This window comes from Pomacea canaliculata, linkage group LG11, assembly GCF_003073045.1.
Source record: "Pomacea canaliculata isolate SZHN2017 linkage group LG11, ASM307304v1, whole genome shotgun sequence".
Classification (NCBI taxonomy): Eukaryota; Metazoa; Mollusca; class Gastropoda; order Architaenioglossa; family Ampullariidae; genus Pomacea; species Pomacea canaliculata.
In genome coordinates this window covers 23,419,311-23,432,495 of record NC_037600.1, presented here as the reverse complement: position 1 = coordinate 23,432,495, position 13,185 = coordinate 23,419,311, and the positions used below count along the sequence as shown (strand labels likewise).

The window sequence follows — 13,185 nt, the reverse complement described above, 5'->3', positions numbered from 1 at the left end:
AAGCTTGCAGGCATATCGTCCAATGTCTTTTGTAGAAACTCGTGGGATCTCCAGTGTGAGTTCGTTAGATATCATTCTATTAAACGTGTGTCCTGACGAGATTTCACAATCCATGTTTCCCCACAGCCAATAGCAGTCCAAAATGTTGCTTTCTTCTGAATTCAAGAGATGTAGACACTTTAAAATATTTATTGAAAAAGTGATAACAAATTTATTTATCAGAATGATAAACAAAGACATCCTACTTTTCAAATAATTTGATAATGATGTAAAGACAGCAGCAGCAGTAAAAACAATATCTACATACCTCTGCTAATCCTCCCTTCGTAGAAAGAAACGACGACGATCCTTTGACTGTGACTGACGTTCACAGGGAAGTGACACGTGACAGAAGTATTAGCCAATGGCTCCACCGCAGGAATGTCACATGTTATACTGTTGTCTATAGAGTTAAACAACGACATAATTAACATTTGGAATTATTTATTATTTATTATTTCATAATAAATTTATTTAATAATAAAAGTGCTTCATGAAGGCTTACTCAATTTAGAAAAAAAAATATGTATCCGTTAGACTTAAGACCTTACCAAGATTAACGAGACAAGGGAAATATTCTCAAGAGATCTTTGCTTACCAGTCATTGTTTTCAAGTTTATGACTCCTACGTCTTAACATTGTTTTATATATCAACCTGTTAAAATAATTTTTATAAAATTCATTCAACAACACGTTTTACAGTATAGAATCAAAAATGTAACGAAAGTTATTAGCATTAAAATTGCATTCATTAAATATTTTCACATTTAATTGAGAAAACACAAACAGGATTTGTCTCAAATAAAAAATAAATGTTATCAAAACTAAAAAAAATTCTCATTGATTTTGTTTTTTGCAATTTTTTCACTTAACATCTGAATCATCTATGTATTATTCTCTTTATATGCATATAATGAAGGCCATTGACATGTTGCACAGGTTCAAAGCTACAGACAAACAGCGGCCCAATTTTTACTGACGCACCCACAATCTCTCTATATATATATATAAACAACATAACTATTTTTGTGAGCAATATAAACATTTAAACCTTTTAATCAAAAGAGGAGATCATCATCATCATCATCATCATCATCATCATCATCATCATCAAATTCTTTCGCGACAGTAACAAACCTAAATGTTGCGCCTTAGACAAGAGATGGAGGGTTAGGATGAAGACAACAACTTTGACCACACGACGTGCAGCCCGCATCACTAGATGAGTGACACTCATTGTGCTCGCTGCCCTGTAATGACCACCTGCATGTCACCTGTTGACAAACACACACACGCTGACAAGTACGTCACATCGTCATACTACTGTATACACGCTGACATGCAGAGTGTTTCCTTTAAGTAAGTGTCGACGTCGTCGTTATCATCATAATCCTCATCATCTGTCGCAAACCTGGGGCAGGGTCCGTAGATTTGGTAAGGGGTACGATTTCTATCACCAGTCCAACACACCGTCTATACCCCCACCAAGTCCACGTCGACACTTACCGCGTGCTACCACACTAAATTGCTTATTAATGACCCACTCTAACCAGCTCGAGCCCCCAAGCACGCATACCCCAAAGTAAAACACGAGGCAATTTAGTGCATTAAAAGATGTTAATTATTATTTCCAGAAGTTCATACAAACCAAAAAATGTCACAATTACAAAGTATGAACCCTTGATCGTTGTCTAGACCGTCCCGTTTACCTAATTATTTCCCCTGCTTCTATTATGTCCAGATAACTGAGAGCCAGATCTAACCTTATCTGTCATACACACAATACTGCTCACACACTCTCCCCGTACACTCCTCATGCGCACGCCACTTAGCTGTGTTCTCGACTTTGTGGTGTGGAGATTAGTTCTTGCAGAACACACACGCACAACTGTCACTGCACTGTCCAATGGCGGATGCAGTATGGGTAATCTCTCGTCGCGCCGCAGAAGAAATATTGTCCGAAGACTTCGGTCTTCTGTTGACCGGCACGCGACGAGAGGAGTACGAGGAAGGTGCACTTCGAACAGTCGCTAGCAGGCTGACGATCTTGGTATGGACGCAACACCGATACCAGTGGCCGGAACACTTGTCCGTTACTTGGTCGTCAGGTCGGACGAAGTTGTTCTTTCCAACGCACAGGTACGACCGTGGAAGGAAGACTTGAGATATCAAGATCTCTTTATTCTCCCTAGAGGTATAACGTAAAGCCCAGCTTGTCGTCCAGTTCTTTCTCTCTTTCAGTCCAAACGCTCAGCCTGCATCTCTAGATCTTTCAGTCCCGTAACCGTCTTGTTGGCCAGTCATACCACCTGACACACCACAACCAATCACGCCTCACAGCCACCACGAGCTTAAGCTCCCACCCGCATCCGCGTAAATGACGCAATTTCTCTCTATGACGTAATTTCAAGAGAGAGAAATCACGTCATATCTAGAATAAAATAGATGTACAAACCCACACTACAGCCCTATCCCACTCTTTCACGACATCATCCATAAGGTAATCTTCCGATTGTGTCAGTGAAAATGACAAAATACCTGAGGATGTGCGTGCACCCAAGGGAGAGAAAATTATTTTTTTTAAAATAACCAGTATCTAAACACTTGTTATGTAACCAGAACCAAATATTTCTTATATAATTAGTCCTCTAGCACTTGTTTCATAACCAGTCAGCCAACATTTTACATCACTTGTACAAACAATCAACTTATGATGTGATGCTCGTGATGTAATGTTTTTGTATACCTTATGAGCGACATTGTAAACACTTCTCGGAACACACCTGTCCACCAAACAGTGTGATACACTTTAACACACCAGCTAGTAACAACATTATTATTTAATAATATTCAAAATTTAATAAAGCAAATACACATATTTATTCACTTTGCATTATAAAGATGCATTTAATACATAATGTAACATAATCTTAACCCATAAGTGACGGACACTGATAAATGATGAAGTAGATAACACTAAAGCAGTAGTGGTATACCTTTTTTTTCTACAGGGGCCATTTAGATATTTGTAGTGGGAAAATATCTACAAGCTCAAGAGCTGTTAGAACCTTTGCCAAGACACTAGACATCGTTAGAAGCGAGTTCCAGAAAAGACCAACGAGGGACCGAGGCCGGTGCTGCGCGGGAGAACACGTGAGAATAAAGACGTGAGCAGCCCACGTGCGTTGCGGAAGAAATACAGGAGCGCCACCTGTCAAGAGAGTAGAGACTAACTCCTGAATGAGCGGTAGAACCGTTAGTCTAGGTGAGATACTACGCGCAAAAAACCGCGCAAAGTAAGAGTATGTCAAGTTTAAAACAGATGGAGGGAGAGGTCTGTCCCACACGGCCTGTTATCTAGATGATAACTACACTGGTGGTCTTAGTCATTGCTGCTGCGATTAACGATTTACACATTGATGACTTTAAATGAAGAGCAGTTGACTCTTAGTTAAATATATTTTGTGCGTCGTGTTATTTGTTTATTGCTTTGTGTTAAAAGCTTAAAAATCTTCCTTTGTTCAAATATTTGATATGGCGTTGGGGGGAAAGTCCTCACAAAAGAAAAACGATCTGTTTTTGTTGTGCATTATGCACGAATGTGAAAGGTTCCCAGTAGTCCTTGCTACAGTTGACAAACAAGATCACACTACTCCTTCTTCTTTCACACCCTCTTCCTGTGACGCAACAGTTCAAATGAGGGGGGAAGGAATTGAGACAAATAAAGTACAAACCATCTTTATTATTTTTCGTCAGAAAATTATTATTAATCTGCCATGTTGCAGTCATATCAGATATTACATGACACTCCTAGTCTCCCATTTAATACGAACATACATTTTAAAATACACAGCCATGAGATGAACACGAACAGGAAAGCTTCAGGTCACGTAATGAGTAGACTGTTAAAGGAATTACCCCCCTTCACCACTTCCCTCTGTGATCATGTCCCTCAGTCTGACAATATTAAACCTTGAACAGGTGTACCCAAGAGAAGGTTAAACACGTCTGCAGTCGGTGTCTCATTCAGATTTAGCTCTGCTGATTGTGCCACTAAATTTTATTAATTCATTCAGTGATCACCTCTATAGCTGACAACCAGAGAGAAGACTGACATTGTCATTGTCATACAATGTACACAAGACACACCAGACAGAATAACAGAACAGATTGCCGGAGGAAAGGAGCAGGTCAGACGCAGTAACCACTTTCACGATAATGTGGTGAGGACACAACAAGGACACCGACGTGAGTCTGTGCGAGAGTGAGTGTGGAAAATAAAATATTTGAAACACCTTAATTATCAGCTGCTTAATTAAAAACCTGGTGTAAACACACAACTTGTTACCAGTGACGTGTGTACAGTGTAAGGACCAGCCTACTACACAAACACTGGGTGTACGAGAGACACAATCATCCAGTGACCTCCTCGTCTCGTGTTTCCTTAGTGACGTAGCTGTGACCTCGCCCTTGAACGTGTCACGCAGGAGGTAGATGACAGACAACATCGGTCTGAGGTCGACAGTAGGAGGGGAGGAGATTGGTGTTTTACGCCGTGCCAGCAACTGAGGCTATATTACGGCAAGCAGCCAGCCCTGTAAATAGATGCCACGTGCAGAGAAAGAACAGCGTGCCCGAGACGAGAAATGAACTCAGGGCAGCCAACCTTCACTGTATTGGTGACAGGCGCTAACTGTTGCGCCTACGGACCGCTCGACAGTAGGAGGTAAATATCAACATCATGGGGACAGAACATAATTTGAAAGGTGACCAGTTGTTTGATAGCCAGAAAGGTTCTCTCTGCTTTTTTTGCATTTACACAAGTTGATATCGTACAGATACACAACAACAAACAACAAACATACGTTCAGTTCTCAGCAGTGTCACAAGTATGAGCACTAGTAAGTACAGTGTACCTACCCTCTTTCTCCAGTGTATGTCACGTGACTTGACCGTTAGTTCTATGGTGGAGATAGACGGCAACTCCGACTAACTCTTTGACTATGAGGAAAACAAGTGTTTTTATAATCACGTGACACCTTTTAGTTCATCTCATCGTGATCATCATGCTGCTTAACATCGTGTCTGTCGTCAACTGCCGAGCAGCAGACCCCGACATCACAGTCAGGGAGAGAAAGTCATTCAGGCGTTTTCTCTGGTATGTGTCTCTTCCTTCAAAACCTCACCTATATATGGTTGTTGTGACATGCGCAGTACACTCGTGTTGCTCACGTGATCACATTCTTTGCGAGGTTTTCAGTATGAGGTTATTTCTACCCGGCTGTTTTTATCTTCACTCAAGCGTGGAGGTTTTCTCGTAAAAGAAAAAAGACACCCGATAGCTTCAAGGACAGTAGAGCAGACACAGTGTGTAGTGCAGACTGTCACATCGGTCACAAGATGGTCACGTGTCTAATTACAGATGACTACACCTCCACCTACCTTGCAAGTGTCAGATGTGATCTTAACTGTAGAGAAGTAAAGGTAGGTCAAACTTGACTAGAAGCACAGGTATGTGAGTGATGTTACTCTGCGTACACATGTAGCACAAGATATGACGATATAACAAAAACACAGCAGGTATACATCAAGGAATATTACAGAAGCAAAAGAAGTGACTGGTAGTATCGACAACAATAGTAACAACTCCGTGTGAAACGTGTACGAGATGATCATGAAGACTTTACATTTCAGTTCATCATTACTTTATAATCTACAAGTGTAGATACAATCTACCATTACAGCTGCTCACGTACTAGCAACACACAGCTGGGTATTCATGTACACATGTAGAGCACAGTGGATTGAATTTATACATACAATACATAGCAACTACACTGAGTGAATTTACAGATACATTACATAACAACTACACTGATTTCTAAGTAAGGTAACGTCAGTTAGTCAGAAAAGAGAAATCTCCTTCCTTTGTAACTCTATTATGAACATTACAAGAAGTTTACACAGTCCTACCTTCACAGAACAAACTTACAAAGCTCTATGAGAAGTTACTAGTGCGACATAATGTCTGACACAGCTACTTGTGTCACAATCATATATATCTGACAGTAACCTGTGTCACATGCATATCTGACACAGCTACTTGTGTCACAATCAAGTCTGTCATATAACTACACAGTTGGTTTCAATGATGGGAATGAGAGATGAGAGATGAGGATCAGATGTTTTCGTGACAGAATTATATAATGTGACGTATGTTATACGTGACACAAGCGTGTTCAATGACCTCATAGTCTGTTGTGTCTTTGACTACACTCAGTGACGTAGCTCTCTGACGTCACCTATAAACGTGTCACTCAGCAAGTACGGGGCAGACACAACCGGTGTGAACTGGCCGACAGCAGGAAGTGAATACAAACATGGCGGAGAGAGGACTTGTATGTCACGGTATGTGACGTTAGTATGAAACATCATCACACGTCAACAACATTCCAAATATAAAATATAACAAATACAATATTGTGTATGAGATATACTGTTGTGTACAATGGTCCTTGTGTCAATCTTTTCTATTCGCAGCGCCCTGCAATCATTAAACCTGCATCTAACGTCTATAGATTGATGGCATTGAGAGTACTGAGTAAGAAAACTGTTACCAAACTGTAAACAATCTTAGATAATGGGAACAATGCCATCTGAACATAGCACTCTCCTGTATGTGACACGGCCTGACCCAGGGTCTTGACATTCAGGCGTAGGGGAGATGTCCATGGCACAGTCACTGTTGTTGCCGGACCACAGAACCTGAAAATATGAAATCTTATGTCTCATACAATTTCTGATCGACAACAATAAAAACATGTGATAATGGAGTACAATCAGTTTTAAAATATTTTAATAATTTTTGCAATTGTAATAGCAGTACTTAAGATTATTTCTCTTCTGTTTGATTTTTTGCTCATAAATATGAATAATAAAACAATTTATTAAGATCTTCAAATCAATTATACGCTTTCAGTTAGGTTGAGCTCAGTACATTTAGAGACTTCTAGATACCTAGTTTCTTCTTTACTTCTACTAATGTAACCTAACAAACGGTCTGCCCCTGACCTGGCTGCCAGTAGTCTGTACACATCTAATGACTTTTTTGTATCAGGGCTGGAACGCTTCACTCTTCGATCCCACCACTCTCGAAGTTTTTTGGGGTCAGAAAAATGCTCAGAGCAGAGACAAAGAGCACTAATGTCTGATAGTTCCATTGTGGGCGCTCCTAGACACTCTTTAACATCCTGCGGTACGAAAAATTTTATTCAAAATTAAAAAAAAGAAACTGTAACAATTTCAATGCCATGTGTGTCGAGTAAAGCATGGTCAATGCCTACGATCACATAAATCTAATTTTAAAATGTCAAGAAAAGGCGACACCGTGGTCAACTTTAAATGAGAACAATCCACCATTCAGCATTTGACATTTGACATGTTTATAAAACGATAATTCAAGAAGAAGAAAACTTTTTGCCATACTGGCATACAAGGAAAGTTTTGAAATGGAAGTATGTGTCGTCTGCTACACAAAGCTTGGGGACTTACCTTTCTCAAATCTTCGAATTGGCTCAGAGTGGTATTTAGCTGTTCAGTTCTGAGACTGGGGAAAGCAGTCGATTTATTGATCTGTGGATCACTGATGATGTCGGATGCCAAGTATTTTAACATGATTCTTGATTTTACCAACTGAGCTGCAACTTTCTTAAGTCTCCGTGTGATTATTTTTCGAAAACTTTTGCTATTTCTGGCCAGTACTCTTTACATCACATACGAAATTCGATGAATAAGAAGCACATCTATTTCTCAGTTTTCACATCCTCTAAAGCAGACCTGGGCAAATGCCGGCCCGCGGGCCGGATCCGGCCCGTCTCCTGTCTCTGACCGGCCGGCCCGCTGGCCCGCCCGCCAGTATATATACTATATATACAGTATTGGGTAAAACTGAGTTAACTATATTAGTCCGGCCCTCTAGAACCATACCAGTTTCTCATGCGGCCCCTTGGGAACATTAATTGCCCACCCCTGCTCTAAAGTGAGTCCAGCAGAAACCTCATGAGCAGGAAATTTATCAGCAGTCAGAAGCTTTTCAACAACTGCATCATACCCAGGTTCACCCAGGTAGTGTTTAAATTGAAGCTGACTCATTCCAATCAGCGTTTCTCCATCCTCTTCAGCCATTTCCTGCAGACAGGAGAGCACCTGACCCAGCCTGTAAGAGTTCATCGGCCCCGTAAGGGCACCTTTCGGGGTGAGAAATGGGGCCGTAAAGGGAAGTTACACTCCCAGCCCGCCGTATTATGGAAGCGTAAAGTGCATCAGCCCCTTGCGGGTTTTGTTAGAAAAAACACCCTCAGCCCTTCAAAGCCCCACCCTAAAAACACCTCACAGCCCTTCATAGTCTCTCAGCCCTCCAAACCCCCACCCTAAAAACACCTCTCAGCCTTTCAAAGCCCCTCTCAGCCCTTGGTAAATACCAGCAGACAAAATATTGACATGATTCAACAATTTATTATATACAAGCAGATATACATGGTTTTAATATTTATTTACAACAAAGAATTTGTCTCAAATGCCTGACCAAAAAATATTCATTGCAATTTATCATATACATATACAAGCAAAAAAAAAAGGTTTTAATATTTATTTACAACAAAGAATTTGTCTCAAATGCCTGACCAAAAAATATTCATTGCAATTTATCATATACATATACAAGCAAAAAAAAAAAGGTTTTAATATTTATTTACAACAAAGAATTTGAGTCTTCAAAGACTTCGGCCAGTTGTTGCGAATACCTGACCCCCCCAAAAAGGAAAAAAAAGATCATTACAATCTTCAAAACATCTTATCATATAAATATACAAATACAGGAAAAAAAAGAGGGGGTGGGTTTAATATTTATTTATAACAAAGAATTGGAGTCTTTAAAGTCTTCAGACTAGTTGTCGCGAATACCTGACTCAAAGGAAAAAAAGAAAAAAAAATCATTGCAATCTCCAAAACAACATATCATATACATATACAAGCAAAAAATATACATGGTTTTAACATTTATTTACAACAAAGAATCTGAGTCTTTAAATTCTTCAAGGTAGTTGTCGCGAATACCTGATAAAAAAAAGTCATTACAATCTTCAAAACAATTTATTATATACAAGCCAAAACTAAACATATCGTTTTAACATTTATTTACAACAAAGAATTTGAGTCTTCAAAGTCTTCAGGCTAGTTGTAGCAAAAAAAAGCTTTAATTAGATTTCACAACAGCCACTTTTCCCCCTAAATTCTCTACACACAGATTCCTCTTCCAGCCTATCAAATTTCTCATCTGAAACATGGGATTGCTGCTGGAGTCATTCCTTGATCACCTACATTTCATAACTTGATTCATTGGTGGAGCAAGCTTCAAAACATTTCTCTGTCCTCCTCAACAGCATGACCCATCTGCAATCAAAATATTAGTCCTTTAATGATAAGCAAAAGCAAGGCATTTCAATTTCTTCTCTTCTTACCGATGTGCCATTCAGTTGAAGTACATGTAATTCCGTTTCTTACTATTTGTGAGTTTTAAAGCAGCTAGGAGGCAACAGGAAGTTGATGGTCAACACCACTTATGTAAATAGATTCGTGTAGGCTTGCTTCTAGTGTTGAATACCTTTTGTGGATTAGATAGGAAAACTAATAAGAGGTAGAAATACTAGAACCATATCACATCAAAGCAGTTGCACTTATAAACAGGTTAACAACATGCAGAGATTACCCAGAACAGGGTAATAGGCAGGGTTAACTTTCTTCATAACACCAATGTGAAGGCAGTCCTACTGTATGGCTCTGAAACTTGGAGAGTGACAAACACCATCAACAACAAGCTCCAGACTTTTACCAACCGATGCTTTCGCCATATTTTGAGAATAAGATGGAAAGAGAGGATCTCCAACAGCAGTCTATGGGAAAGAACTAACCAGAATGCCACTAGTCAAGACACCAAAAAGCGCAAGTGGGGCTGGATAGGAACAACCCTGCGCAAACCAGCTGACACCATTGCCAGGCAGGCACTTGACTGGAACCCGCAGGGGAAGAGGAAAGTTGGGAGGCCAAAACAGACTTGGAGAAGATCAGTTTCAACTGGTATGAATAATTCACGTTATAATATTTTACAGAATTTAAGGGCCCACTTCTCACCTAATTCACAAACTCACCGAGAGTGCGATGACCAAAGCGGTTGTTGCAGGTAGAAACCCATGGGGCGGCGAGTGTGGAGTCCGACAGCCGGTCAGCCAATGCGGGCGCGAGGTTAGAGGTCATAGCGAAAAGTCCGACATACGGGTCACTGTAAGCGCGTAACGGCTGGGCGTTCGATCATTTAGGAGCGGGATAGCCCGTAGCCCTTACTTTCACACGTCCCCCCGTTGGGGGCCCTTCAAAATCCCAAAGCATATGCAGGCTGGGGAGCCATGGCTTCATCATCTCTGATCTCGTGCTGAGGAACTGAACCATCTTCCTGAGATGTTGATTGAATAACCTTTACCTCCCTGCCAGAAACGGTCTCTGTGGTACTCGGCACACGTTTCAGGTAGAGAGCAGGTAGGAAGTAGGGGCGAGAGTCCAGGTCAGGAAAGGCTTCCTGAACCCACCATAGCCAGTTTGCTTGTTCTGAGATGATTTCCTGCATTAAATCCACCCTTACTGCATTAATGTTAAACAACGAGCATCAAAGCTTTTAATTTAAGCACAACAAAAATGACAAAGCTGATTACCCAAAAAATTAACAAAAGGAAAGCACACTGAAAGTTTAGTGACGCTATAGACAATGAGCTTAAATAATATAAAATGGAAAATATGCTTATCAATTTATCTGTAATTAACGAATTGAGCACACCGTAAGCGTGTGCATTACTCTTGTTTTCTATCATTGACCGCTTTACTAACCTCATCAGTAAACCTTTGCTTGAAAACCTCTGGCACCTCATCAATCTGAGGTCGGCTGTCCCCGATGGCAGCAAGTGTCCTACCTTGTACAGGGTCAGGCTGGATAACTTTTGTACCAGTCTCCTTCTCCTTCTTCTGTAGTGGACCTTTACCTTAATCATAGTAATTTTTTAAAAATTATTATACAGTTTGTTATAAACTTCTTTCCACTTGGACCTACTCTTTCCTCTCTACCTGCTGTTCGTTATAACTTTTGATGAACAATCATCATCATCATCATCATCATCATCATCATCATCATCATCATCATCATCATCATCATAAGTGTATTGTTTAGTTTTTAATTGTTTACTTTTATTTGTTATTATCATCCTCTTAATTCTCGATTTAACTTTTCTTCTCGGGTATATGTTTCTCTATTTTTTATTATTATTATTTTTTTTTTGCTTTTGATTTGCGTAGTGATGACAATAGTGGCTGACAATGATTGCCTCGTGGTGATTGCATTATACGCAATTATGGGTCAGACATAAGCATTGAGGATTTTTTTTAAAAATGTATTTGTGCTAGTTACATTGTTTGGTAGGTGCATTTCAGTTTATAAGATTACTGTTTGTCGCATGTCAGCGATTGTGCTGTCATCCTTGTATGCCTCCCATACTGAGCTCGCCCATCGTTAGGTGTTTTCTTCACGCTTTTGTCCCCTCTTTGTCTCACGTCTTGCGCGCGCGCGCACAGCTTCTTGGACGCGTCATTTTATTTTTTCCTTCTTTGACGTCATGGGTAGTCGTCATCAAGTAACAGACGGTGCTGGACCGTGGCCATGACAGTCACAGTTTTTCATTTGTATCGACCGATCTGCCACAAGCCGTTTTGGGTGAGTAGAGACCAATTCTGTCGGGTTCCACACCATTCTAGTCTGTAAGGGGCCTTAGGGTGGCGGTGGAAGTGCAAGTGAGAGAATCTTTTTATGTTCAAAGCCATAGTCCGATGGTCAGATATATGTGTCGGTGTGAAAATATTGTTTTAGAAATTGAGCAGTTTCGGGACACGCCTGTTGATTGTAAGAATTGTTTTATCTACAGGCTTATTTTTCGTTCTTCTTCACTCTTCCACCGGTTGTTGTTTTTCGCTCTTCCTGCGTGTCACCGTGTCTTCACATCCTTTGTTCGCATTGCTGTCCGTCATCGTGTCAAGCGTCCACCCTGCACCATCATCATCATCTCGTCGGTGCGTGAACTCGCGACCCCGCTGCACCAGTGTGCGGAAAGGCTTTCGACTGAACACCTAGAGCAGGAATCTTCGAGCAGGAGCTCACGTGACCAGTGGCCGGCCCACGTCATCGCATCTGGACGAGAAGACAGAGGGGTGGGGGTACGTCGTTAGAGCGGCAAGCAAGGCCAGAGGGCGGGCTGCCGTCTGTGGACATCTTCAACGGACTTCTAAACTGTCACCCTGCAGTGCATGCGGGTGATGTATTGTATATACGGTGACTGAGATTAGCCTGTGCACAGGGCAGCTGATTTGTCTTATTTTAATTTATCTATTTTTTGTTGTTGGATTGCTCGCGCTGATCTATATTTGTTCATGTGAGAGTGTGGAATGTTTGATTTTTGATTCCTATCAGTATTATTTTTGTGGCTAATAAATTAGTTTTGTTTGTTACGTGAATTTTGTCTTTGTCATTTCTGTGTATGGTCTGCACTCAGTTGAAGTTCGACTGGCTTCGTCGCGGTCACGGGACACTGTTACAAATATTAATTTGAATGCAATTTGAGATGACTGTACAGATGAACTATAAAAAATAAAACAGACAGAAATCTTGATGAAGAATCAAAAAGCAAATAACAAGGTGACACGATGTGGTAGCAAAGTGTCTAAAACATTGCATTGATTCAAAACTAAATACGCAACAACAAAAAAATCGAGAAAAAATCTGACGTAAAACAAAAAACATCTGCAATACTAATTATCAGTTTATAAAATAATGTGTAAGAAGAAGAAATTACCATCTCTACAACAAAGATTATAAAAAGAGTTCGTGATGTCGACTAGGTGACCCTTGGCTTGCCTGTTGACCGCCGGCTGTCTACCACAATTCTCACTGTCTGCACCGTCACTCCGCCTCCGTGTCCCCTGTAGTGTATAACCATATAAAAACATCAAATCCTCAATCTGTTGCTTCAAAGAGAACGCGAGACAATTGTGGGT

General features: G+C 40.5%; 1 protein-coding gene across 3 annotated transcripts in view; it reads right to left on the bottom strand.

Annotated features, from left to right (window-relative positions):
* Window positions 1-13,185, bottom strand: part of LOC112574793 — a 453,350-nt gene that overhangs the window by 388,351 nt on the left and 51,814 nt on the right. The window lies entirely within an intron of this gene.